Source organism: Apium graveolens, chromosome 5, assembly GCF_009905375.1.
Source record: "Apium graveolens cultivar Ventura chromosome 5, ASM990537v1, whole genome shotgun sequence".
Taxonomy (NCBI): Eukaryota; Viridiplantae; Streptophyta; class Magnoliopsida; order Apiales; family Apiaceae; genus Apium; species Apium graveolens.
Window position 1 is genome coordinate 156461391 of NC_133651.1, and position 15391 is coordinate 156476781.

At 33.5% G+C, this 15391-nt stretch overlaps 1 non-coding gene across 1 annotated transcript; it reads left to right on the top strand.

Moving 5' to 3' along the window:
- Positions 1-7210: 7210 nt before the first annotated feature.
- LOC141662742 (small nucleolar RNA R71) lies at positions 7211-7317 on the top strand. Its single transcript, XR_012550838.1, has one exon. It is a non-coding gene; the product is annotated as a small nucleolar RNA R71 (small nucleolar RNA).
- Positions 7318-15391: the final 8074 nt, after the last annotated feature.

Consider the following 15391-nt stretch of genomic DNA (forward strand, 5'->3'; position numbering starts at 1 on the left):
TGATGCGTTTTTCTAGTGTTTTTGCATTTCAGGGTATAACTTGCGTAATTAGGGAGATTTCATCATAATAAGCCTAAAGAAGTACTTGGAATCAGTTGTGGGGAGTTGTGCGAAGAAATCAGCAAAATCAGAAGCAGAAAGTGGGATTTTCCAGAAGCTGTGCAAGCGCCCACCTGGGATGTGCAGGCGACCGCCTGGAGATGCAGGCACCCGCGTGGGAACTGAGGCGGCCGCCTGGGGTCGTAAATTTAGAATCTGGATTTTCTAATTCAACTTCTATTGGGCTTCTGAGACTGCTGTCTCTTGTGGACTCTTACATAAGCAATCTTGGGAGACATTTCACAAAAACAAGCAACAAGTAAGGAGAGAAGATTAAGAAGACCGTTTTAGCACACCACAATGAAGAAGAGGAAACATACGTTATCTTGCGATTCTCTTATTCGTTGTAACAGTGGATGCTAGTTTTCTTTACTTTGACCATTAATACTCTTGTGACATACTCTTTTTTTATTAAGTATTTTTATTAGTTTATATCGTTGTGTTATTATCATGTTTTCATATGAACCCATGGTGACAATGAGTTCTATCATGGGCTAATCGTGATCATGGGGTAGTAGCGGATTTATTATGGATTTCTTTAGTTAATTGTTTAATACCTTGGTATGTGATGATTGTATGATATCAAGCATAGGTTGTGCTTATTCGTCTTATGTGCGTCGCGAACATATAAGATAGCCTGTTAATCTCTTGTGAAGCGAAAGTGAATCTTGAGATTTAGAACTTGCCATGCTAGCATAGGTTCATGTATTATATGCATGATTAGTGGGCAACTCTAACCGTTTTACTTGCCCTGTGTAATCATAATGAATAACTTGCGCTTAAATTGTTATGTTGTCAAATTCTGTAGACATATAGGGTCTCAACATAATTGATGCCTATTCAACTTATATCTTAATTGTGGATGCTTGGTAGAATGGTACTTGTGCAATGAAAGTTGGCTTTTATCAGTTTTGTGTTGTTCGATTAATGTCATCACCGTTACATGCTAAGGGTAATAAGAATAACTATTGAATGAAGTAGTAATGAAGTTATGATCTCATGTGTATTTAATATTATTAATTCAAGTGTTAATTTAAGTGTTTAATTCTCGTAGTTAATAGTAGTTAATAATTAGTTAATCAACCTTAAGTGTTATTGTCTTGACATTGAGAAGTAATCATACGTTGGTGAGTGAGTGTTAATTGAAGATAATTAGTCAGAGTCTCTGTGGGAACGAACTAGAAATCATTCTATACTACTTGTGAACGCGTATACTTCCGTAAATTATTAGCGCATGCTTTGTGCCTAACAAACTTATCGCTTAAAGAAAAATAATTATATTTCGTGAACACATATAGAAATTATAATAATAATAATAATAATAATAATATTATTATTATTATTATTATTATTATATTTTAATTGTTAATATTATTTTTTTTCCAATTTAAATACCTTTAAACAAAAATATTGCCAAAATACAAAATACTATTATTAAAAACTACAAATTAATCGGCCGAATTTAAGCAATCATATTATGCAAGTATATTATTTTTATAGAAAGAATTAATATTTTTTGAATATAAAGTCAAATTTTAATATTGTTTTTTGGTAAAATTAAAAATTTATTATTAATATATGACTAAAACCCCTCAAAGTTAACGTCGACACACTGTATTTCACGGAATTGACGGCAACCTTCCATAGAGAACCCTGGTATATGGAGATTCGTACTAAACCCTTCAAAGAATCTCATCATAAATTTTAAAATTTTATTACAAAAAATATAAAATTTGATGCTACTATAGAATAATAATCATATTTAAATATTTTAAAAAGTTTAACACTTCAAATTTGAAAAAAATATATTTTAAATTTGATTCTACTGTAGAATAATTTTGCATACATGTGATTCTACTAGAAAAGTACTTTTTACTATTTTATTATTTTATATAATTGTTTTTTAAAAAATTGTGCAATTTTCTTTTTTTGATTTGATCATTAAATTTTGTAACTATATATGATAGAAATGAAATAAATATATGTATTTTATATTTTAAAATAACGGTTACCTACACCAATTGATATATGGGAGTCCAGTATTGATTGCCAACCATATATATATAACCAACTTCCTTAATGCAACATTGCTTGAGCCACATTATTTTGAGATCAATATCCTCTGTTCAATAGTATAATTTTTCGTAATATCTTACAGAAATGCTAACTACTCAGCAAAAAAAAATTTAAAAAAAAAATGTCAGGAAAATGTGTAAAATAAAGAAACCATAAAAGAATATTTTTATCTAGAACATCTTCAAGGTAAATAGCTAAAATTATTAGATAAAATAATATAATTTAGTGATTAGCTAAAATTTGTTGAACCAGTAAAATGCTTTTTACTGGAATCAAATCGTATTAACTATAATTATTACCTATATATTAAAATGATATTTTATTATTATTAAATTTAACTAACATGAGTTGATGGTTAGAATGATAGTAAATAACTATATTTATATGTTGTATTATACGGGTTTTATCGTGTAATTAAATTTTATGATAAATAAATATTATGTGAATATTAAGTGAATTTTGTGAATTATGTGTTAATTGGTTTCTGTGTTTGTTGTTCGTATGTGATATATATTGTGAAATTTTAATATTTATATTATCAGAATGAGGTATAGATTATTTAGATATTTTTCCGGTAATTAATATGTTATTATATGATTTTAAAACTGATTTATAGATTTAATTAATTATTTTTTGATTTAATTATTAAATATTTAAGATATTCAAAAACTGTCCACTCCTAATGGTTTATACGTTTTCACTACCAGTAAGTTACAAGAAAACTCGTTTCTGGCCTAATTTGGATATGCCGAGCATTATTCGTGTTTTAACTTTCTCGATCCGGAGTACAGATTTATTTGTACAATTTCCAGTATAATTCTACGATTGATTTAATATTATTTGATCGTCCTGGTAAACCGGTAAACTAGATATTTTTGATATACGAGATACTTTGATTTAAATATTACATTTTCTCGTATTACGAGTAAACAAAAGCTTGGAACCCCAAAACTTTATTTAAAAGCCTAATTTTAATGTTTATTCTAAAACCAGTATCGAATTGGATCAGTTTTATTAATACTTAGCTATTAAGTATTCTAGTTTTATATCCGGTATTATCCAACGGGGTACCAATATTTCGTAAATATAAATTGCTTTGACCGTACTTTATTGTGTACAAATAAACATATTATACAGTAAAATTTCGTAATTATCGAGAGAAACAGATAAGTGTTCGTCGTGTTCTTCGTAATCAAACTAGAATTTGAAGGTAATAGGAAAGTCGGATTTCAGCATGTGAGTAGTCAAATCGAAGCTCTCGACAAGAGGATTCCAGTTCTATCATCCATACAATGCATAAAATTCTGTAATTTTTATAAAATTTGAATTAATTAGGGTTAAATTAGGGTTTTTTAATTTTGAAGTGTTTGAAATGATTTGATAATTGCATGTCATAGATCTTTGTATTCTGATCATTTTAGTATGTCATGTGATTGATTTGGAGTTTCCTATCATGCCAAATCGAGGTTTGATTCTCTGAGCTTGAAATTAGGGTTCTTGAATAGTATTAATGTTTTCAATTAAAATGTACAGCTTTCTTATCTAGGGGTTATTGATGAAATTGGTTGTCACTATCGTGTTTAGAATGATTCCAGGAATTGAATCATGTCCTTGAATCCATGGGAGGATCCCTGGATCGAGCTGGCCGTAGGAACTTAATATGAGACAACGAAGCTGGTTGGAGTTGATTAAGGATTATGATTGCAAAATTGACTATCACCCAGGAAAAGCAAATGTAGTGGTGGATTCTTTGAGGAGGAAGGAGAGATTAAACTTGTTAACTATACCGGAAGAGTTACATAAAGAATTCTAGAAGTTGGAGTTGGAAGTCAAAGTTTGTAAGCCATCAGAAGCAAAGATATACACCATGACCTTTCAGCCGAAGTTATTAGAGAAAATAAAAAGATTCCAAGAGGAGATAATGGATTAGGATATCAACAATTTGGTAGGAGAAGAGTTATGCACCCAGATAGATGATCAAGGTATTCTCATATTTTCTTCCAGAATTTGGATTCCACCGGTAACGGAGTTAAAGAATGAAATTCTACAGAAAGCCTATAATTTCAAGTATTCAATTAATCCAGGGAGTACCAAGATGTACAGAGATTTAAAAGAGAACTATTGGTGGCCGGATATGAAGAGAGAGATTTTAGAATGGGTTAGTAAATGTTATACATGTCAGAGAGTTAAAGCAGAGCATCAAATGCCAAGTGGATTATTGCAACCGTTAGAAATTCCAGAATGGAACTGGGAGCATATTGCGATGGACATTATAGTCAGATTAACAAGGACAAAAGCAAACCACGACGCTATTTGGGTTATAGTAACATATTAACCAAGTCAACTCATTTTCTTCTCATTAATAAAAGATTCTCATTGGACAAGTTAGTTCACATGTATTCCAAGGAAATAGTAGTTCGTCACGGAGTCCCTATGTGTATGGTATTTGACCGATATCCACGGTTCAATTCAAGATTCTGGAGAAGTTTTTAGGAATGTTTGGGAACCAAGTTGAATATGAGTAAAACTTATCATCCATAGAAAGATGGCCAAAGTAAAAGAACGATCCAGACTATTGGAGATATGTTACGCGTTTGTGTCATCGACTTTAAAGGTAGTTGAGATCAGCATCTACCTTTAGTAAAATTTTCTTAAAATAACAGTTATCATGCCAGTATTGGAATGCCTCCCTACGAACCTCTTTATGGACGCAAATGTCGTTCACCAGTATATTGGGATGAAGTTGGAGAACGCAAGATACTTGGACCAGAATTGGTACATGAAACGAAAGAAGTTGTCAAAGTCATCCAAAAAACGTTAATTGTAGCACATAATCGTCAAAGGAAATATGCGGACCAAACCAGGAAAGACATGGAATTTGCAGATGGAAAACTAGTTTTACTGAAGGGGTCGCCATGGAAAGGACTGTCCAGATTTGGAAGGAAGGGAAAGCTGAGTCCTAGACACGTTAAACCATTTTAAATCTTGAAACATGTCGGCAAGTGTTATGCGCGCGATAATAATTCATGCAAGTATACGCGTTCTCAAGTAATATAGAATGATTTCTAGTTCGTTCCCACATAGACTCAGACTAATTATATTTAATTAACACTTACTCACCAATGTATGATTACTTCTCAATGTCAAGACAATAACACTTAAGGTTGATTAACTAATTATTAACTACGAGAATTAAACACTTAAATTAACACTTGAATTAATAATATTAAACATACATGAGATCATAATTTCATTACTACTTCATTCAATAGTTATTGTTATTACCCTTAGCATGTAATGGTGATGATATTAATCGAACAACACGAAACTGATAAAAGCCAACTTTCGTTGCACCAGTACCATTCTACCAAGCATCCACAATTAAGATATAAGTTTAATAGGCATCAATTATGTTGAGACCCTATATGTCTACAGAATTCGACAACATATCAATTTAAGCGCAAGTTATTCATTATGATTATACAGGGCAAGTAAAACGGTTAGAGTTACCCACTAATGATACATACAATACATGAACCTATGCTAGCATGGCAAGTCCTAAATCTCAAGATTCACTGTCGCTTCACACGAGATTAACAGGCTATCTTATATGTTCGCGATGCACATAAGACGAATAAGCACAACCTATGCTAGATATCATACAATCATCACATACTAAGGTATTAAACAATTAACTGAAGAAATTTATAGTAAATCCGCTACGACCCCATGATCACTATTAGCCCATGATAGGACTTATCGTCACCATGGGTTCATATAAAAACATGATAATAACACAACGATATAAACTAATAAAAATACTTAATAAAATTAGAGTACGTCACAAGAGTATTAAGGTTCAAAGTAAAGAAAACTAGCATCCACTGTTACAACGAATAAAAGAATCACAAGATAACGTATGCTTCCTCTTCTTCGTTGTGGTGTGCTATAACGGTCTTCTTAATCTTCTCTCCTTGCTCCTTGCTTGTCACTTGTTATGAAAATGTCTCCCAAGATTGCTTATATAAGAGTCCACAAGAGACAGCGCCGTCAAAAGCCCAATTGAAGTCAACTTAGAAAATACAGATTCTAAAATTACGACCCCATGTGGGCGCCTGCTCTCCAGGCAGTTGCCTGTAAGCTCCAGGCGGGCGCCTGCACAGTTTCTGAAAAATTCCACTTCTTCTCTTCTGATTTTGCTGATTTCGTCTTCATCTACAACTTCAGCTTCTCCATCTTTTACTTTTTCAGCTTCCGCAACTTTTCCGGACCTTAAGATAACAGCTTTGACTTGCTCCTTAGCTTCCTTCCTGCCTGGCACTTCAGTATCGCTGGGAAGTTGCCAGGTTGACGATTGAGCAAGGCATTGGCTATTTGACCGATTTGATTCTTCAAGGTCTTGATAGAAATAGACTGACTTTTGCACAACAGCTTTAGCTCCTCGAAATCAGCAATACAAGGTGGAACAACACCTCCTTGTTGAGGATATGATTTCCTTTGAGCATATTGCTGAGATTGCTGGAATCCAGGTGGATTAAACTGTTTACTTACAGCTTGCTGATATGGTTGCTGAACAACATTCTGATTGTTGCTCCAGCTGAAATTGGGATGATTTCTGTTATTAGGATGATAAGTAGCTGGCACAGGCTGCTGCGGTCGCTGATAATTGTTCACATACTGAACATATTTATTAACAAGAGAACACTGATCTGTAGCATGAGAGCCTGCACAAAGCTCACAGAAAATAGCTATCTGATTGACTCCATAGTTGGCTAAAGAATCGACCTTCATAGACAGCGCTTGGAGCTGCGCTGCAATAGCTGTAGCTGGATCAACTTCCAAAATACTTGATACCTTCCCAGGCATCATCCTTTGAGTTGGGTTTTGATACTCGTTTGCAGCCATAGTTTCAATGAGATTATAGGACTCAATATAGCTTTTGGCCCACAAGGCGCCTCCAGAAGCTGCATCGAGCATGGGCCGAGATTGGGCCCACAAACCATTGTAGAACCCAGTGATCACCATCCAGTCAGGCATACCATGATGTGGACACTTTCTCAACATCTCCTTGTAGCGCTCCCAAGCTTCGCACATAGATTCTGTTGGTTGCTGTGCAAACTGAGTAAGAGCACTCCTCATAGCTGTAGTCTTGGCCATTGGATAGAAGTTCACAAGAAACTTTTCCGCAAGATCTTCCCAAGTAGTGATGGACCCAGCTGGTAAAAAATGTAAACAGTCCTTAGCTTTATCCCTCAGAGTGAATGGGAAAAGCCTCAGCTTGATAGCCTCATCAGTAACACCATTATATTTGAAAGTACTGTAGATCTCGACAAAATTCCTGATATGCATGTTGGGATCTTCAGTCGCAACACCTCCGAAAGAAACAAAATTCTGCACCATCTGAATAGTGCCCAACTTGATTTCAAAATTATTGGCCTCAATAGCCGGATGAATGATGCTTGACTGAATGTCATCAATTTTAGGCCGAGAAAAGTCAATAAGAGCTGAATCTGCTGGAACTATACGATCACCCATGATTACTGGTTCTTTCTTTTCACTCTCGTTATCCGAATCTTCAAAATCTAACTTCTCCGGAATGTCAAGAAGTGTATCTGTCTCCTCAGCCGTATCTATAGTCCTCTTACGAGTGCGAGAACGTGTTTGCATGAACGCTCGCTAGAGTACCTGAAATATAACCGGAAATAATAAGTAACAAGTCTAAATCAATGAGTTCTAATGACCACTGATGGCAAGTACATAAACTAAAAAAATTAACACCGAGTCCCCGGCAGCGGCGCCAAAAACTTGTTAGGCACAAAACATGCGTTAATAATTCACGCAAGTATACGCGTTCGCAAGTAATATAGAATGATTTCTAGTTCGTTCTTACAGAGACTCAGACTAATTATATTTAATTAACACTTACTCACCAATGTATGATTACTTCTCAATGTCAAGACAATAACACTTAAGGTTGATTAACTAATTATTAACTACGAGAATTAAACACTTAAATTAACACTTGAATTAACAATATTAACCACACATGAGATCATAACTTCATTACTACTTCATTCAATAGTTATTGTTATTACCCTTAGCATGTAACGGTGATGATATTAATCGAACAACACGAAACTGATAAAAGTCAACTTCGTTACACAAGTACCATTCTATCAAGCATCCACAATTAAGATAGAAATTGAATAGGCATCAATTATATTGAGACCCTATATGTCTATAGAATTTGACAACATATCGATTTAAGTGCAAGTTATTCATTATGATTAGACAGGTGAAGTAAAACGGTTAGAGTTACCCACTAATCATGCATATAATACATGAACCTATGCTAGCATGGCAAGTTCTAAATCTTAAGATTCACTGTCGCTTCACAAGAGATTAACAAGCTATCTTATATGTTCGCGACGCACATAAGACGAATAAGCACAACCTATGCTAGATATCATACAATCATCACATACCAAGGTATTAAACAATTAACTGAAGAAATCCATAGTAAATCCGCTATGACCCCATGATCACGATTAGCCCATGATAGAACTCATCGTCATAATGGGTTCATATGAAAATATGATAATAACACAACGATGTAAACTAATAAAAATACTTAATAAAATCAGAGTACGTCACAAGAGTATTAAGGTTCAAAGTAAAGAAAACTAGCATCCACTGTTACAAGGAATAAAAAAATCACAAGATAACGTATGCTTCCTCTTCTTCGTTGTGGTGTGCTAAAATGTCTTCTTAATCTTCTCTCCTTGCTCCTTGCTTGTCACTTGTTGTTGTGAAAATGTCTCCCAAGATTGCTTATATAGGAGTCAACAAGAGACAGCACCGTCAGAAGCCCAATAGAAGTCAAATTAGAAAATCCAGATTCTAAAATTACGACCCCGGGCGACCGCCTCCATTCCCATGCGGGCGCCTGCTCTCCAGGCAGTCGCTTGCAAGCTCCAGGCGGGCGCCAGCACAGTTTCTGAAAAATTTCACTTCTTCTCTTCTGATTTTGCTGATTCCTCCACACAACTCCCCGCAACTGATTCCAAGTACTTCCTTAGGCTTATTATGATGAAATCTCCCTAATTACGCAAATTATACCCTGAAATGCAAAAATACTAGAAAAACGCATCAAATACACAAAAATACTTGATTTCAAGACATCAATTCAAGTCATTATAAGACGTTCTAAGTGGTATAAAATGCCACTTATCAGCAAGGTAGCTTATGAATTAGCATTACCCCTGCATATGGAGCATATTCATAACGTCTTTCATGTGTCAATACTTAAGAAGTACCATCCAGATTCTAGGTATGTGATTGAATATGAGCCGATAGAACTTCAGTCAGATTTGTCTTACGTTGAGAGTCCAATAAAGATTCTAGAAAGAAGAGAGAAAATGTTAAGAAACAAAGTTATAAATTTGGAAAGAGTATTGTGGAGAAACCCGAAGGTTGAAGAATCAACTTAGGAGTTAGAAAGTGATATGCATGAAAAGTACCCTCATTTGTTTTTTTAGGTGATTCTAAGGACAGAATCCTATATTCTTATGATAAATATATGGGTTTTTTTGTGTAATTGGTTGTATGTTGTAATATCCGGAATTTATCGTATAATTATTTTTGATGATAAATAAATATTATGTGAATATTAAGTGATTTGTGAATTATGTGTTAAGTAGCCTATAACCCGTGCGAAGCAAGGCCTAGCCATATATTATTATTATTATTATTATTATTATATTTTTTAACTTTTTGTTTAACGTAAAATTTAATTTGAAATGATAGTTTTTTTCTGACAAAGAAATGAAAGTTTATTTTGCATTGTTATTGAATTTTTTAAAAGCAATAATGTCTTTATATTTTTTGTTAAATGTGAGTGTTTTTTTTGAACTTTTAAAAGTACTACTTTTTAAAAAAAAATCCCATATTACTTTCTTTTAAAGTGTATTTTCAGTAATACTTGTATACATATAATTTTTTTAAATGGGTTCAAATGGAAAAAGTTGAGAGTTAACAATCTAGAACAAAACTGTATAAAAGAAAAGAAGGAAAGAATTAAGTACCAAGTAAGCTTGCTTATACCTCCAAAAAGAAAAAATCCTGGATTGTGCACAACTTACTTAATTATAGTGTATCATTACTTAACTACATATCACATATTGGAAATAAGATACTTCTATCTTGTCTCTGTGTACTTCAGTTCTATATGTAATCTTACAAAACCTTGTTATAAGATGGCTATGAGCAAAATTAATGTTTTCTCCATGTCATGTGTGTGGGTGTGTATATACAGTTTAGATGCTCCAATCGATAACATAGCCATGACAAAGATAGAAAATATCTTTGATAGATTTAGGTTCAAAATCAGGTATGCATTTATTTTCAAACTTCTATATTGAAGGGAGCAAAGAGAGCATATATGTGAATGCTTGAACAATGATGGAGCGACGTTATAGCAACTAAATCCATGTTTCAACAATGCTCCAAACAAATCTAATGGCTATAGCAATGGCAAGGTACTGATACAGGAAACAAAGGGTTCTAAATGCATAATAGTTTCACCAACCAATATCCGGTCAATGTTTAGGTAATTGCATACAACAGATAATAAGACAATTTAAAATTAACTTTTAACCACAGTCATGTATCAAAACAAATTCAAGAAATAATACAATGATAATAGCCGAAGAACATTACGCTCGTAACTGACTCTTGGGATGTGTTCCAGGAAGCCGGAAGCACAAACCCTGCTCTTCGTTCCTCAAAAGAAGATTCAATCACTTCCTCTTTATTCAGAGTAGTATCAATTTAAAAAACCATGAATGTTTGCATTGAAATCGATGGTGTTCAAGGTGGAAAGGGTACATGAATTGTCTTGGGAGTCATGTTCTCTTCTTCAGCTGTGGTAAAAATTATCTTGAGGGAGTGGTAAACGACATAGTGTTACCTAGAATTCTCCATATGATAAAGGCGAGAAAGGGTTGCACACCATATGAGATGATTCGACTTCATAGTCATTGAATGTTTTTTCATAGGAAGACCCGCAATGTCCAAGCATCTCCTACCTAAATGACGAGAGGAATTGCAAATTAAGAAAATGTGACAGAATATCAAAAAATTATAACAAACCCAAGGATTTCATCAAAATATGAGAATAATCATGCAGGTGAAACCATGTGATTCTGCTTGGAACATAAGTTAAATTTAAATAAACTAATCCAAAGTATTGTGAAGTGCTTCATTGTTATGTGCTTTCCTAATAAAATCAACTTATATAATACAATGAATATCAAGTTTTAATCTACATTTCACGACTGAATAATTGATGTTATATCGTGAAAATGATGCAAATATGCACAAAATTAATTATTCATAAATAGATAAAGAAATTACCATCTAATAAAGCTATATGCTCGCCCTCTGTACGTGGATATTTAACTGGACAGTTGTATGGCTTCTATTGCAAATTCCAGTTCATGAAGTGATTCTGGAATCATGTGTCTCTTCTTGAAAACAAGCTCTTTCATTTTGCTAGATTCAATGCTTCCAGCCGAACAACTTCAGCCTCAAACTGCACAATATTTCGTATTATTTTAGACTTAATAGTTAAAATGGACCTCTCAATAAAAGAATTAAAAATTCATACAATTAATATAAAAACCTATCTTATATAACTGATGAAATCTTTAGAAAGCATTTAGGTTCTTTTAATTCTTATTCTGAACCAACTACGTTGCAAGTAATATTCTGAAACTCTGTTACTCTTCAACCAGGGTATCCATCAAATCCCATAGCTCCAGCATGGATGTCACAAGGCCTTGTAGTTGGTTTAATATAAAGGTAAGGCATTAAACATACAAATGAACACCATTCTACAGAAACCAAGTGGCATTCTGCGCAAGCATTATTACCCGTTGCATCCTTTATATCTTCAGCTCTAAGAACCTTTTAATTGCAACTGCCCAAAGTCTCATCACTTATGCTTTTTACAGTCAAGGAAGTGAAAAATCAAAGTTTAGTTGTACAAATACATTTAATAAATTAAATCTGAATCTCATCTTAACTTTGCTGCTAATAATGATAACATCCATACTAATTGTATTTCCTGGTTTAAGTGATTGTCGGAGACAAACTCAATCAATAACCAGTTGCATAACAGTGACTTAAAGCAATTATGAAATCAAGATTGAACACCCTAATTGACCCCCTAATTAAATAACCAATTCAGTGAAATTAAGATCGAATGACATAGGTGAGAAAGGGTTGCACACCATAGGAGATGATTTAACTTCATGGGCACTGAATGAGTACTTTTTCATAGGAAGACCAGCAATATCCAAGCCTCTCCTTCCTAAATGATGAGAAGAATTGAAAAATAAGAAATATGACAGAACATGAGGTGATTTTAATAAATCCAATAATTTTACAAAATTCTAAGAATAATCAATTGCAGGTTAAACCATATGGTTGTACTTGAAAGACAAGTTAAATAATAATTAACGAACCCAAAGTAATATGAAGTGCTTCATTATTATATGTTTTTCTAATAAAATCAAATTATATAATCCAATAAATCTCAAGCTTTACTCTACATTTCACAACCGGATAAATTAACGTTATATTCTGAAAATAATGCAAATATGCAGAAAATTAACTATTCATAAATATATAAAGAACTTACCAGCTGATAGAGCTGTATGATCACCGTCTCTTCGTGGATTTTACTGGCCAATTTCTACGGCTTCTATTGCAAATTGTAGTTCATTAACTGCATCTGGAATCATACATATATTTGTGCATAAATCTTCTCTCTCAGATCTCTTCTTGAAAACAACCTCTCTCATATTGCTAGATTTTAGTGCTTCCATCTGAAAACCTTCCGCCTCAATCTGCACAATATTTCGTATTATTCTAGACTTGATAATTGAAGTGGACCTCTCAAAAAAAAGAATTGAAGTTCATATAAATAATATAAAAACCTATCTACATAATTGATGAAATCTTCGGAAGCATATTGGGTTCCTTTAGTTATTATTCTCACACAACTACATTGCAGGTAACATTCTGAAACTCTACTGCTCTTTAACTAGGGTATACATCAAATTCTATAGCTCCAGCATAGATGTCGCAAAGTCCTGCAGCTAGTACAATATAACAGATAATGTATAAACATACTAATGAAGCCAAGTGGCTTTCTGCGCAGTCTCTCAGAAACGTAAACACTTGAAAAGGACTGAGAGAATATGTAATAACATTTATGTCTTCGTTATTTAATAAGATGAAAAATTAAAATTATCTATTTAAAAATATTTTAAATCAAACATACTCATTCTATATTTTTAGTAAAATGATATCACTTTAAACCGATTCCTTACTTTGGATCTTTAGCTCCAACAACCTTTTAATTGCAAATGCCAACCTATTTATAGTCTCATTACTTATGCTTTTTGTTCCATCCGAATCCCCTAAACTGGGATGAACCTCGTCAACGGTTTCTGAAAATCCATTCCCGGCACTAAGCATATTGAGTTCAAGGCACTAACGTGTTCTAATACCTGCTTCAGGCGATCACTATGCATACAAATAAACATTAACATTAGTGAATATAAAAGAATGGAATAATGTCTAGTAGCGGAAATTTTAGGGGTTGCTTATTTTATAGGGCCTGAAGCACTTATTTATTAATTTTTAAAATATATTTTTTTTGAGTACCCTCGTGTACTCCAAGAACACAACAATAAATGTACATAATTTGACGAAATTGCAAGTATTTGATATTTGAATTCTATCTCTCCATGCATGATTTATCAACTGCAGAGGTGAGGGATGAGAGAACTAATACCAAAAGAAACAATTTCATTATTCTAACCTTTTTATTTAAAAAATTAATAAAAAAAAGTAGAAGATAAACTAATTATAGTTGCTCGACACGTTAAAAAAACCAGGCTTCGTTGATATTTAACATATTATAACTACTTATACCACACCCTCACATATGAAAAATACATCAAGTTTTCCAATGTTAAAAGTCTTGAATTTTATACCGACCAAGAAAAGTCTTTAATTCTATCAAAGGTTGTTTAGAAAGACATTTTATCATCACCTGCATTCCTTATCAGAATAGGTTCGTTCCCTGATAAGTGGATTTTATATCTACTTAGAATGCTTCATATCTGCTTAGGTTGGTGTTTTGAACTCCAGTATTTAGTATTTTTGATGTGTTTTGTGTTGAGTCGTTACAGGGCACTAGTCAGATGGAAATGAGCTTTTAAATGATTACACGTTGATAAGAGATCAGGGAAGGAGTCGTGGAAATTTGTATGAAGGACGGAGCACAAAAAGAAGAAAGCTGCAGAAGTTATACAGAAAGCAAGAACGCCCACGCCCAAGGGAGCGCGCCCGCGCCCCTTTTGTCAGACACAGAGCGGGCCCGCGCCCGTGCCAACCAAATTCTGCAGAATTCTGATTTGATTATAATTTCGTTATTGCGAGAGTGTAGGTCAACCAGGGCTATATATATAAAGAAAAGAAGACGTTTGTAAGAATAAGGAAGCCAGGGAGAACATAGAGAAGACCTAAAGCACACAAGACGGCCAATGAGAAGAAGATTTAGTTTTCATTTTTGTATTCTTCGATGTAGGCGTTACTTTTGGATGCTTGTTTTTTATTTGTTCTAAACTCTAGTACTTTTATATTATCTCGCAGTATTTTGAACTTATTTATTATCATATTTTCATTGGAACCCATGGTGACGATGTGTTCGATCATGAACTAATCATTGTCATGGGGTTATAGCGGACTTATTTATGGATTTCAATAGTTGATTGTTCTAAATCGTTAGTGTGTGGTGATTTATGATTTCCTAGTATGGTTGTACTTATTCTTCTTAGATGCGTAGCTAAGATCTAAGTCGTTTGTTAATCTTTATTGAAGCGAAAGTGGATATAGAGGTTTAGAACTTGCCCTGCTAGCATAGGTTTATGTATGTTGTCATGCATGATTCATAGTGTAATTTTAACCATCTTACGCTGCCCTATGTAATCTCAATAGATAACTTGCTCATTAAACCGTTATGTTTTCAAATCTTATAGACATATAGGGTCTAAGCATAATTGGTGTCAGCTCAACTTCTATCTGATTTATGGATGTCTAGTAGTACGGTATATGTATATCGAAAGATAGCGTATACTAATTT